We start from the raw sequence: 13,573 nt of genomic DNA, 5'->3' as shown, positions 1-13,573 counted from the left end.
CCCGAAGAGCTAATCTTCCACATGTCTCAACGGGAAACATTCACATTTCTTCCAATAACATTTTTTAAAATAAATAATTGCGCTTCACACTCAGTAGGGAGCCAGAGGGCTGACTCTGTCCTGGGTCTCTGGTGCTATTTCAAAGCCATTTTTCCCGTTCTGCGTGCACCTGCCAACGTGTGGGCGTGGCCAGGAAGCACCCCAGGGGGACAGCACTGGAAGGACGGGCTGGGGTCTGCGCGGGCCGCAGAGGCTGGTGGACCACTGACCCCGCGGGGAACCTGGTAAAGCCTACCCCCCGCAGCCGCGGGTACTTCCCAGCAGACAGGAGTGTTAACGTGCATTTATGACGGCAGGATTGAAACACCCCACCAGGGTAGTAACTTTTGCTTTCCTGATCTTTTAAATCCATGAAACGGACTTTGGCATTAACCATTCATAGAATTTTTGCTTTTCACTGGACTCTGAAGGTCACCAGACCTGACTGTTCTGGCCACCGCTGCTCCCACGTCACTGGGGTCCGAAGGGCCCCAACGCCTGGTCGCTGGGCCCGGCAGCAGCCCCTGGGGACGGAGCGGAGCCGTCGCTCGCACTGACGGAGGAACCACCGGGCGTGCAGGAGCGTGTCGTCGTGTTTCGGGGGTGGTCCGGGGTGGTCCACCTGCGCGTTCCAGAGGACAGGGCGCGAGGCAGGCTTCGTGGGCTCCGGGCATGTGCGTGGCAGAGGCTTGTCTGACCTCTGAACTGTGGGTCGGGTACGAAGAGGAAAAAGTGCGGAATTCAGATGGATGGAGGTAGTCGTGCCTCACGAAGGGCGTCACCAGCTTGAAGGTCCTGAAGCAGGAGGCGTGACACTTCCGACGGGGCAGCCTCCTCTCCTTTTTGGGAACGCTAACCTCGGACAGAAGGAACTCCCCAGAGAGGGTCTGGGACCTGGCGGTGCTGGTGGCTGGCTCCATCCCCTCGGGTGACTGCTGCATCCCGCGCGCTCCTGGGGGGCTCCAGCGCGTCGGCCGGGCACCAGAGCCCCACCCAGAGCGCCGGCAGCTGGATCGGAGAGGGGGGCGGGCGGCTACAGACCGGAAGTACCTGCAGCCCGAGTGACACGGGGGGAGCACGTAACACGCTCTCCCGCCCTGGTCCCCCCGACCCCCCTGCAAACCTGAGAGGGAAGCAGGACTTTCTGGACTGTTGGGGGAAGGGCCGGTTAGTATCTGACCAGCACCTGAGGCCAGGAACCGTGGCCAGAGGCTAACAAACCCCAGCTGGGGCCTCCTGGGACCAGCCACGGGCCGTCTTCCACCACATGCCCCGCCGAGCCAGGCACGGACGCAGGCGGATGGCGTTATCCAGGTAGGTGTGTGCTCGCCGCTCAGCCCAGAACCCGCTCTGGTAATCAGCCGTGCCTGCAGCATGACCACAGATCCACGAGCGCCCCATGACTCAGCACACAGTCCAGGGCTGTGAGAAGAAACACACACTCTGGGCATCACTCGGGGCCAGAGCTGGTGACCACAGGACAGAACAATGTGCCTTCGACTCCGTGCGTCTTTCCATCCACCTCCGGAACGACTCATGCATCCCTGACACGGGGCGTGGTGGCTCCTGATGGTCACGCGCAGGGAGGAGGCGTCGGCTCAGGCGTTGGCTCAGGCTGCAGGTTTCTAGGTGCCATGGGGCCGAGTCCCCTCTGAGTCTTAACTGAACTAAACCTGTATTTCTTTCCGAAAACACAGAAAACATCTGAAGCTTGAACTATTGGTCTAAAATGTTCAGATTCAAATCACCAACCCCTATGGGGCCCCACGGGAGACAGCAGATCTCACTGCATCATGGTACTGGGCGACTTCTTTCCAGAACCTTCCAGATTCCAATCAGGGAAAAGCATGGTGCCCTGCGTGGTCGTCAGTGCATCACAGTCCCACCAGAGACATGGTCAGAGGCTTCCGGTGGGCCCTGCCGCTGCCGCAGGGTGAGCCTGCACTTCTGGAGAGCCAAGGGAAAGATAAAGTAGGTGGTGAGTGGCCGTGATATTCACAGGAAGGGGTGGGAGACGGTCCCGGGAGACAGGATGGGGCTGGAGATGGTGTCGGGAGACAGGATGGGGCTGGAGATGGTGTCGGGAGACAGGATGGGGCTGGAGATGGTGTCGGGAGACAGGATGGGGCTGGAGATGGTGTCGGGAGACAGGGTGTGTGGCCGGGGCCGAAGGTCTGGGCTCAGGAAGCTGACAGCAGCCCACAGGCCGGGGCTACCATGGGCTGGGCGCTCTCTCCACATTTCAGAGGATTGCTTCTTCGTCTTCTCCCTGCTCCGCTGAGACACGGCCCTGGCTGTGCTCGTCTTACAAATGGGGAAGCTCGGAGGTCGGGAAGGTCAGGGGACCCTAGGTCGCGCACGGCCACCACTGGAAGGCCGTCTCCAGAGCTCCAGCTCCGGCTCAGCCGTGAACGAACAGGGCCCCAGACAAAGCATCTCATTTCTAGGATTTCAAAGGATTTCTTGAAGCCTGAGTCTTCCGTTTGTTAAGGCAAAGAGCTCCCCCCGAAGGTCAGCAGGGGGCCCTCGTCCCGCCCTCGTGCCACACAGCCCGGCTCTCCTGGGTCCAAAGACATCGACCAGGACTTCACAAAGCCTTTGCTCCTCACATCTTCTGCGTGAAAACCACCGCAGAGCCTCGGTGAATAGTGAGGGCTCCCAGGAGCACCTCCTGCAATGCAGCCCCTTTTGAATCTGTTACTGAGAAGCGGCATTTAAGTAAGTACGTAACAAAGGCCGAGAGTGTGCCGAGTGTGCTGTCTACACGAGACCGCCGAGAGCTTCTGTCTTCAACGCGCGCTTTCTAGCTGGCTCTGCACGGCACTGGGTTCCTAAGTGGCATCTTTAGGGCTGAAAAACTGAAAAAGACCGACTTCCTTTCGGAAGGCAGTGGTTTAGCACCACAAGGCTGAGGCCTTGGGATTTTCTTGCTGCATCAAAACCAAGACTGTTCAGGACGGCCCTTTTACAGGACACCAGTGCCCACCCCGTGCGTCACTATATATGATGTATTACGTATTATATATTATATATTATAACGCATCTTAGCCCTTTCTACTCCTTACAAATCACAGCATTTCCTATTTGACCCCCTGGCAGAATTTACACGAGGCGTGGTGACATCGAAAGACAGGGCAGAACTGATCTAAAGAAGCAAAAGGGCATGCGGGCGTGGGAGAAAACAGCATGTGGCGGCAAACCTGGATTCTAGCCGCATCTGCCCTCAGCAGCAAGGCAGCCGTGGACGCCTCAGCTGGCTTCGGGGGGCCTCACCTGCTGTCCTTCTGGGGAAGCGAGAGGCCGGGCGGGGGCGGCTTGGGGCCCAACAACAGCCAGGGACAGCGTTCCGCTTCTGCCAGCGTCGGCTCCGCAAACCCAGCATCTTTACGCCTCGAGCGCTCCCCCACAAGGACTAAGCAACGCCACCCACATTGTGTCAGACTGTGACAGCTGGTTTCCGAAGTCAGAGGCCACGCCCCAGACAAGATGCGATGAAAACTCACTCCTAGAGTGTCTGCTTGTGCTCGGCGCCAGGAGCAGCAGGAGAGCAGGCGAAGAGAGCTGGACCCTGTCAGGCCCGCAGCGCACAAACACACCCACACGAGTGTGTGCACACTCCCGCATGCCGTGCACACGTGCGCGCTCACTCTCTCCCTCTTCCGAGTTCCAGGATGCTAGGAAGGCACCCACACATGTTCTCCAGCCCGTCCCTTCTGCCGGGAGTCCTCAGACTTACTCTGACCTACTTCTGCCTCAAACCCTTTATAGAATGCGGCAGGGTGTGCCCAGGAGAGAAGCCCACACGCGGTCGGAGGCCCAGGCCAGAGCTCTGTCAGTTGGAGCTGCTGTAACGACCCTACAACGAAAGTGGGGCTTTTGGTTTGCACACTGCTCCATCCCCAGCACCGTGACAGCGACTGGTATGTCGTAGGTGCTCAGGAAATACCCATGAAGTGACTAGGAGAAAACGGAATGAAACCAGGAAGCCGCCCCTCGACCCCAACCAATCACATGTGCTCACCTGCCCACACACACACTCTCTCGAGCGGCAGTCTGTGCTCGGAGACCTGTCCTTGGTTTGTGGCCAAACACCCAACCAGACCAGCACGTGGTCCGCGGGGAAGCCCAAGGGGTGGGCGTGGGGGGAGGACCGGCTGAGCCGGAAGAGCCGCCAAGGTCCACCCAGCCTGGGGCACCAAGAGGAGAGCCAAGGAGCCAGGGCCCTGAAGGCCCATCTGGGGCGGAGTCCGGCAAACACGGAAGCCCTGGCTCAGAAGGAACCCAGGACCCTGCAGACAGGAAGTGTGGGTAGATGGCTGGGCGCCAAGCTCAGACGCAGCAGCCAGACTGCCAGCCCCTGCCCTCAGCTCCAGACGGAAACCTGCCACGCCTGCTGGCATGGGGACCAGGAGGCACGGGGGGCGGAGGGTCTGGGTGCCCAGGTCCTGGACGCAGAGCCCGCAGCCAGATCCCCGGGAGCGGCCGCCTGGCCCACACGTGCTGTGCAAAGAGGCCAAGGCCAAGGGCCAAGCGACTCCTCTGAGCCTGGGAAGGGGTGTGGCGCGGAGTCGGGGACGCTGCCCTTCGGGAGGCGAGGGGGGCCCGGCGTCAAGGAAGCGCGCCCCTGTGCTCAGCTCCCGCATCACCCGTCACAGCAACACGTAGAAACAATGCACCGGTGGACTCAGGGGCTGGGGGTTTGTGCCTGAATTAATTATCTCTTCAAGGTGCTAATTTAGAGATTACGCTCTAGTAAACCTTCCTCCAAATGTGGCTAAATAGAAACACCTGAAGCCAGGCCGATCCAACCCGGCCCCGGCACAGCGGACTGGCCTCCGGTGGGGGGGAGGGGGCGCAGCCCAGCTCCCTGGGCAGGGAGCTCAGTAGGGACCCTCTGTGCATGAGTCAGGCCCACGGCTGACACTGCACTGAGCCCTCCGCCGGCTGCTTCTCCTTCCTGCCTGAAGCCCACGGGCACCGCCCGGGGCCCGGGCATCGCCTGCTTGGAGGACCGAGTGGACACCTGCTGCTTCCCTCCGCACGCTGTCCCGCCGCCTGCCTCCGGCACACACCACCCAAGGGCTGGGCCGGGTCTGTGCAGAGACCGCCGGAGCGTGCCCAGCGAGACGACGGTAAGACGACGATGGGGAGACCCTGGGGTCTGGATCCCAGAGCAGCCTCCTTCTGGGCTCCCTCCTGATGACGGGGGTCACGGTCATGGGGTGTCGCTCGCGGGAGGAGGTCGGGGCGAGCCCTGTGGGTTGAGTGCAGGGTACATTTTCCAAACTCCTGTCTGAGCCCAAGTCTTGAGAGAAGAGAAATCCGTCCCAGAGGCACAGGCTCTGCGACGACTCTACCACAGCGGCTCCGACGAGACCGCCGCCTCGGGCCGGCCCTGGCTTCCGTTGTTGCTGCTTCTTCAGTTGGTTTGAAATCTCGTCCAGGTTTTAACCTAGCTTCACAGTAACATGTACTTTTCCTACAGCTCACTTACTTTGGTGTTGCCAACCCTCCGGACATGTGCACTTCTATTTACACTTAGTGTCAGGACAGTTACCTAATGCGGCTTTACTTGTGACATTTCGCAGCATTTTCAGGAAGTCTTCCTCCAGGTCTGAGCACCGCCCCCTCCCCCCCACAGTCCCCACCACCAGTCTGGAGTGGATGAGGTCGGCTTTCTGTATTGGTCTGAAGCCCTCTCTCCTCCAAAATAAGTCCTGACATATGGGAATCAGGACAGATAAAAGAATCACCATCTCTCTCCTGGGATGGTGCCCCCTTCCAGGAGCAGTGTGACACACCATCCAGAGGCTGCAGACGTGTTCCGCCTGTGCCGACATCTGACATCTCCTCTCTCGATTCCTGGGAAGACAAGTGCGGCGGTGCCCACACTTCAGAATGCTCCGTCTCAGCCCTTCCAAGGTCACTGCATCTTCAGACACCAAAGGAACCAGAATAAAAACAACCAGGGCACCCCCACTGCACCCCCCCCAACACGCATGCACAGACACACACATGTGCAGACACACATGCACACACACAGAAACCTAGTTTGTAAAATATAAGTATCACATTTATTTTATTAAATTGCTGCTTTAATTTACCCGGTCTTCCAAGGCAACATGGTAAGCTGAACGAATCACATATGACGTTCTTCTGACGGGGGAGGCACAGACGCGGCGTCTTCCTCCCCGAACTCCAGCCCCTGCTGCGCACCAGTCGCACGATGACAACAGGCCCAGCAGAGCTCCGCCAGCCGCGGATGCTACAGACAGGAAACCCACACGCTATGCCAGTGACACCAAGGCACGTAAGCCACACTTCAGTGTCCAGGATGCACACACGTGATGGAACATTTCAGCTCCGCGTCAGCAAGATGCTCCCGAGCCAGGGATCAGAGGCCGCTAAAAGCTGAGCGGGGAAGGCGTGCGTCCTGAGACAGACAGCCGGGATCAGCAGATGTATAATGGAGCAGGCCACGGGGCCACGGGGCCACGGGGAGGGGCGTGGGGCTGCTGGGGGAGGTTTGAGGCCCGGGGAGTGCCCTGGGACCAGGACGCCTCTGCACAGCACGACCTCGCCTCCTCCCTCCGCGGAGCGGTCCCGCTCTCCAGGAGCCCCGTGGTGCACCGTCTGTGTGCAGGGCAGGGGCCTTGCGGTGAGAAACCGTGTGTGTGCTTCCAAGGCCCCTCCTCACACAGAGGAACCCTCGGGGCAAGAGCTACACCTGCTGTCCCGCCGTGGGCCTGTGAACCTGGAGCGGGGTGTTCCGCGCACCCCAGTCCGTGGATTTCAAAACTCCTCACGCACGGGCCGCGCTTGGGAAGGCCGCGGTGCAGCTCTGTGCCTTCTGCTACCACAGCAAGGTTGGCAGGAACGTGAGGTTCCCACGACGCAGGAGAACACGGACGGAGAATCCGAGCACCGTCCTCAGAGACGCTCACGCCTACCCGACGGAACGACAACGCTGTTCTCCGATACCCACGGGAGTGTCACCGGATACAATGTCGTCGTCCCAGAGAGCCTCCTTCCACCACGAGGTCATGTTATCAGTGAAACGCCAGGTCTGGTCGACCTTATTCAAACGCACGTCTGTGAGCCCGTGTGCACATCTGGATAACCTCGTGGAGACGAGCGAGTCACCCGCCCCTCCCCCGCTAGGAGTGGGGGTGCTCGGAGTTTACTCGGGAGCTCATTAAAATACGTCCTCCTGTACCCGGTCCCCAAGACTGTGGCTGGTGTGCCGGAAACGGGGCCTGGGACTCTGCATTGACTAAGAATTCCGGACGCAGTGAGGCAGGCAGTGGGCAGACGACCCAAGGGCAAACAAGCGTCGGCCCGGCCCCGCAGCCGCACGAGAAGACACACAGCCGGGCTGGCCGACGCTCTGGTCGCCCGCCACCACGCCCCTCGTGCCCCCACGGCCCCTGTGCCCCCTGCTAGCCATCAGAACAGACCCAGGGAGATGGTTCTGTGTGCTCTGTCTCCAGGTTTCCCACCAGACTCTGGCGGAAGAGCGACAGGGGACGGAGTCTTCTGTCTGTCTAGGCCGGTGGTTGTCGGGCCGAGGCCTCACCTGTGCTGCGGGAGCTGTGCTCGTACCTGGCTGCTCCCTCCCGCTGGTGGGGCGGCACTGACAGACATTCCTAATGGGAGGGGAGGGCAGCATGTGGCGGGGTGCAGGGTGGTCCCGTGTCGCCTGACCCCATGAGGCAAGGACACCACACGTGCAAGGTGGACACGGCTGTCAGGGGTCTGGCCCTTACTTAAAAGCCCAGGGCAACCATGCTCACGGACCCTCTGACAAAAATCAAACTCTCACTCTATTTAACTACAGTATAGAGGAGTCATTCTCTGAAACGTGAATTTCAGAAAATATCACTGCAGGAAGACACGTCACACCCGTAGGGCCCACGTCTCTGCGAGCCCTACTCACAGGAAGTCACTGTCCTGCTGGCTTCCAGCCAGGAGCTAAGGGATGGAGCGGTCGGGGAGCCGCGGGGTGCTGGGGACGGGGAGCCAGGTCCCGAAGGGCAGCACAGTGGGCCACGGTTCTGTCCCCCGCGGGCTGCAGGGCACGACACGGCTCCATGAGCGGGCGTGGGCCCCCAGCATCAGGGCGCTCAGAGGGCACGCAGTCCCCGAATGTCAAGATGGTCAGCACTGAATGCTGACCACAGATCAAACCAAACCCGGCGTACAAGCACAGCCAAGTCACGTCTGTTCACAAAACAAGCGTTGACACTCCTGTCTGCTACATGGTTTTAAAACTGAGAGACAGACACCAAACCCAAGCCTTCATTTCTGCATAATCAAAATCCACATGCTGTTAAAAACCACTGCATTTTATAAAATGTCCTAAACTATTTTTGTGTTTTTGATTTTGCAATACATATGAAGGAAAAGCATCTCGCCCTGAAGAAAAACAGCCAAAGGGCTCAGAGCAGAAACTCACTTCCTGTAGGCAGGCTGTGGCTTCGCCTCAGAGACACCCCTTCCCACACCCTCCTTGTCACCACTATGAGCCACTGACCCCTTTTCAAAGCCAGTGTGAGTTCTGAGGCGGGGTGTCCTAGCGCCATCAAGAGAGATGTGCTCGACCTCCTGCAGGTGAAAAGTCGGACTGTTTTCCTATCTAATTCTTTCCAAGAGGAGCTGTTTTGCGAAGGCTGGTTTCTGGGCCCTCGCCAGGTGCTCGTGTGGCCTGCCGGGGACAAGGCGAGATCACAGGCCTGGGCCTGGGGGCACCACCCGAGGGTGGCTGGGGAGGGTGAGGGTAGCCCCGTCCTGACCCGGGCCTCTGACTTGTGAAGGCAAGTTCTGGGGGCTTGGGACCAGAGGTTTGGGACATGTGTCTGAGACCTCAGACGTGCCCCTCGAAAGGCCTGCTCCCCGCAGAGAACTCGGGCTTCTCTGGGGACAGACCCTGCTGGATTCGATGGGGGCAGAGGGACTGCGGAGAAGGCCCAAGGCCGGGCTTCCCCATCGGGATGCACAGCCTTCCTCCGGGGCCCTGCGGGCACCATTAGTCAGCCGGTCTGTGTCCTTTTAGAAAACAAATCTGTCTCGGGAGAGGGGCAGATTAGCTAGACCTTTAATGGATTTCATGTACGTCCTGAAAACACACGTATTATGAAGAACAGTGTCTCATAAAAGTCAGCTCCTGGGTTGAGAAATTCAGAAGATTAAACCTTGTTTAAAATAACGTTCGGGGGGCACCTGGGTGGCCCAGTGGTGTCTGACTCTTGACCTCGGCTCAGGTCTTGATCTCAGGGTTGTGGGCTCCATGCTGGGTGTGGGGACTGCTTCATAAAGAAATTAAAAATAAAACAAATAGAACAACATTTGGGGAGCAGGGTGGTCGCCCTTTTTGTGCAAAGTGCTGCTTTTACCTCCTGAGGACGAGGGTGTCAAGGAGCAATGTCCCCAAGACCACGCACATGGACTCCAGGTGTGTGCAGTTGTGAGGTGTGCGTGCGTGTGTGCAGAACTGTGGGGGGGTGTGCATCAGAGCGTATGTGTGTGTCCAAGCTGGCCATGAACTAGGCCGTCAGACACTGAGAAAGCCTCCCTTCTGCCTCTGTGCTGCTCTGCGCTGGGAGCCCATCTGTCCATGTTCTTTCTCCTCTTTACGTGCCTGTTGGCATATTTTTCACATTCGTCTCTACTATAAAACTAAACATGAAATTTGTTTAACCACTTACGAATAAAACCTTATTTTCTTCTTTTTTTTTTGGAAAACGTTAACCCCTTCACTCTTCAGGAAAGTGAATTAATTTTAAAAGAAATCAACATCCCCTTGAGAGGTGCAGACCTAAAGGAGCCTATTCTAACCCTTGTGAGCGGAAAGACACAGGCCGTGGAGGAGTCGCCCTGATCCCAGTACGACGGACAGTAAGGGGACTCGCTCTACCCATTGTGAAGGTTTACTGTGCCGCTATGGATATCAAGCCGGTGTGGTGCCAGTGGCGGGACAGACACCCGGGTGGGTGGAACAGAACCCAGAACCCAGAACCGGACCCACACAAGTATGCGGAAGTGACTTCTGACAGAGGAGCAGGGCAGCTTGACTGAGAAGTGACCTTCTGTTGGACAACAGCCCTGGAGCGACAGGCCACTCATAGGCAACAGTAAATCAAAGCAAAACAAAAAGCCCTCAACCTACACCTCACACTTTATACACAGATGAACTCAAAAATGCACAACAGACTTAGGTGTAAGATGCGAAACTACACTAGGTAGGAAAAGCAAAACAAAACAAAAAAACAAAAACGGGAGAAAAATCTCCAGGACCTCAGGTTAGGCAGAGCGTTCTCACCCTCCCCCACCATTTCAACCCATGAAAGGAAAAATTAATAACAGATCCCGTCACGTTGAAAAACTTTCTCTCTACCAACAACCTTGTGAAAAGAAGACAAAAGGCCACTACCAGAATATAACTGCCAACCACCGGACCACTGTCTAGAACATAGGAAGAACCATCGAGACCAAACGCCCAATTAGAACACGGGCAAACACGAGCAGGCTGTTCACTGTAGGATGCACAGATACACGCAGGAAATCTTCCACGTCATTATCCCTGAGGCAGATGCAAATCAAAATCACGATGTCACCTCACATCTCCTGACAGAACAGCTGAAATAAAAAGTAGCCACGGTGCCACCCGCTGTCGATGCTGTGCACATCCTGGGCCCCTCTCACCTTGCAGAACAGCGCAGCCATTCTAGAAGAGAGGATGTCAGTTTTTCACAAAACGAAGCATGTGCTTGCCCTATGACTTAGCCACTGTACTCCTGGGCACTCATTCCCAAAGAAATGAACGCTGTGCTCACACAAAAACCTGTACGAGGACGTTCAACACAACTGTGTTCATAATAACCCCAAACTGTCAACGATCCAAGTGCCCTTCCAAGAGGGAATGGCTAAAACAAACCGCCCAGAACGGTGATGCATGCACGCCACGAAACACGGCTCAGGAATGAAAAAGAACATAGACTCCCCCCGAACAGACCTCAGGAGAATGGCGCTTGGTGAAAAAAGCCGATTGAGAAAGCCTACGTATTGTGTGACTCGTTCATCCAGCATTCTCGAAATGACAAAGTTACAGAAATTGGGGAACAAGATGAGTGGTGCCAGGGGCTCGGGGAGGGGGAGGGGACAGTGTGGGCCGCGGCTGAAAGGAAGCGGGCACAGCCCACAGGTGGGGTGATCCCACCAGACTCTTGGTGACCACGTGATCCAACTAACGTTTGTCAGTTCAGGTGGCAAGAAAACTGCCGACATCCTCCGCCACCAGCACTCACTGCCACCGGGGACCCTGGCAGCAAGACCCGACCTTCCCAACCCCCCGCGGGGCAAGTCAAGCCAAGTCCCAGAGAAAGCACCTTGTCCTACACTGTCTCACCGTTGAGCAGAATCGCGATCCGTCAGAAAGACTTCCAAAGTGGATTTGAACCAGAGAGCTTCGGTCCCCCCCGAGTTCATAAAAGCAGTCATTTCAGAATAGTTAAACCCTTGAGAGATCTTGCTAACCAGCACTATACGGTCACTTCCAACTGGATTCCTTCCCTTCAGGTTTTTGTTTGTTCCACTTAAAAACATAAAACTGCTACTGGGCCCTTCTCCTTGTCTGGTAGAAACACGTTATTAGGCCGACGGCCTCCAGCAGGTCCCCTGGGCCACCCTTCAAGAAGGGCCGCTCTGGTCTGGGCTCCCCAGCTCCACGCACAGGCCGTGATGTCCCAGCGGGCCCCACTGCCGCCCACGGGTGGCCTCCCAGGGAGCCTTGGTGCCCGCTGGCCCCTGACCTGTGGGCCGTGGGCTGTAAAATGTCTGGTCCCTGGTGAGTGACAGTCTCCAATAACCAGCGCTATTAGGGTGCTCCAACACCTTGCTTCCTCTGAAAAACTCCTTCCAGCCGAGTGTGGGTGTCCCTCCCTAGTCAGCCAGGGCCCCCCCAACCATGTTTACACCCCTCAGCGCACACCCTAGCCCCCTCCCGCGCCTGCCACGGCTGTGGAGCTGAACGCACACTCGTTGTTGATTCTCACGTTGTCGCAATTGGAAAACACAGAACAGGAACCAGAATGCGCCTGTTTCCTGCCAGAGACTTACTGAGACCCCGAAGAAACTTAACTGTTTTGTAACCCCCACTCTGCCTTCCCTAACTGAGGGCGAAAGGGGGCCTTGAAAGAAACCAGGAGCTGCCACCAAGCATCCCAGGAGACCCAGAGCCAAGGGGCGTCAGAGCAGTGAGGGCAGAACACGTCGTGGGGGCCACCACCCACCAAGCCGGGCCAAGGCGGAGCGCGCGCCCCCAGTCACAGGCGCCAGGCGCGCAGGTGGCCGCAGGTGGGCCCCGGGGGCTGCAGGTGGGTGCAGGTGGCCGCAGGTGGCCTCTGCAAGCGGCTGCAGGCAGCGCGCACTGGAGCTGGGACAGGCCCGGCGAAGGCGGAAGCCAGGCGAGTCTCCAGTGCCCCCCCCACTCCGTGATCAGAGAGAAACTTGCTTCGTTCCGGGGTGGGGTGCGGGGACGTCCGCGGGGCTCCGCGCGTGGAACTAGCACTCAGAACTGGCAGGGACCCCCAGCCTGCCCTTCGGCTCGCCACCAGCACCCGTCTCCATGTCGCCAGGAGCGGCCTCTTTTGACCTTCCACACCTGTCACCCCTAAACCCCACCCCCACCGCCACCTCTAGGCCGCGCGCCCTTCCCGCGACCTGGCCTCAGGGCCTGGCCGGAGGCCACACCTGGAAACCCGTCGGGTTCCAGCGCCCGCCGCCCTAGACCGGCGCCCACACCCGCGCCCACCCCCTCGCAGCGAGGCCTCGGGCTGCCACCTGCGCCGCTGCCCAGGACAGCCCCGCGCCCCGGGTCCCGCCCAGAGCGCCGGGGGCCCCGCTCCGGGGCGCGCACAGCAAGTCCGGGGCCGCCCCGCCCGCCCCCGCCGCGATCACCCACCTCGAGTCCGCCGCTCCGAGGCCGAGGGCGCCGCGGGGTCCCAGGCCGCCTCTCCGCAGCCCGGGCCCCGCTCGTGGGGAGCCGGTTCCCGGAGCTCGCTGCCGGCGCTGCCTTCCGGGGAGGGAGACGCGGGCCGCCGGGGCCGCAGGCTCGTCCTCGCCGGCGCGCGGCGGTGACTGAGGGCGGCTGCTCCAGGGCCCGGCGCGCACCCCGCCTCCCGCCCCCGCCGCCCGGGCTTCCTGCGAGCCAGGTAAACACGGCTGCCGAGCGGAGCCCGCCCACCTGCCGCCCCGCCCCGCGCCGCCGGCCGCGCGGACCACCTCGGGGACCGCCTGGCGACGCGGAGGGCCGCGGTCGCGTGGGGCCCCGGGCGCAGAGTCGGCGCCAGCGGGGCGAGGTCGCATTTGGCTGCCCAGAACCCCTGCTCTCCGAACCTTTCCTGGGCCTTAACCTCTGAAACTACCCCCACCCGCCATCGCCGGGAGGGACCCGAGAGAACGTCTCTTCTCCGCACCCGAGTCCCTTTTCACAGCATGGGGACTCGGGTCCGGAGCTGGGCTGCTGGCCTGAATCCAC

The 13,573-nt window shown here is 59.3% G+C and overlaps 1 protein-coding gene across 8 annotated transcripts in view; it reads right to left on the bottom strand.

Moving 5' to 3' along the window:
- Positions 1-13,233, bottom strand: part of MBP (myelin basic protein) — a 100,802-nt gene extending 87,569 nt beyond the window's left edge. For 4 of the 8 annotated variants that reach the window (XM_082699348.1, XM_082699353.1, XM_082699354.1 and 1 more), the window contains exon 1: positions 12,998-13,233. The gene's annotated coding sequence lies outside the window, so the exon portion shown is untranslated. Of the gene's footprint in view, positions 1-4,060; positions 4,294-11,035; positions 11,231-12,547; positions 12,691-12,997 lie in introns of those variants that run through there. The other 4 variants (XM_082699350.1, XM_082699356.1, XM_082699352.1 and 1 more) reach the window with 3 other exon arrangements.
- Between the last annotated feature and the right edge of the window lie 340 nt (positions 13,234-13,573).

This window comes from Mustela nivalis (genome assembly GCF_964662115.1).
Source record: "Mustela nivalis genome assembly, chromosome: 14".
NCBI lineage: Eukaryota > Metazoa > Chordata > Mammalia > Carnivora > Mustelidae > Mustela > Mustela nivalis.
The sequence above is the reverse complement of the archived record's forward strand: the minus strand, read 5'-3'. Positions and strand labels throughout refer to the sequence as shown.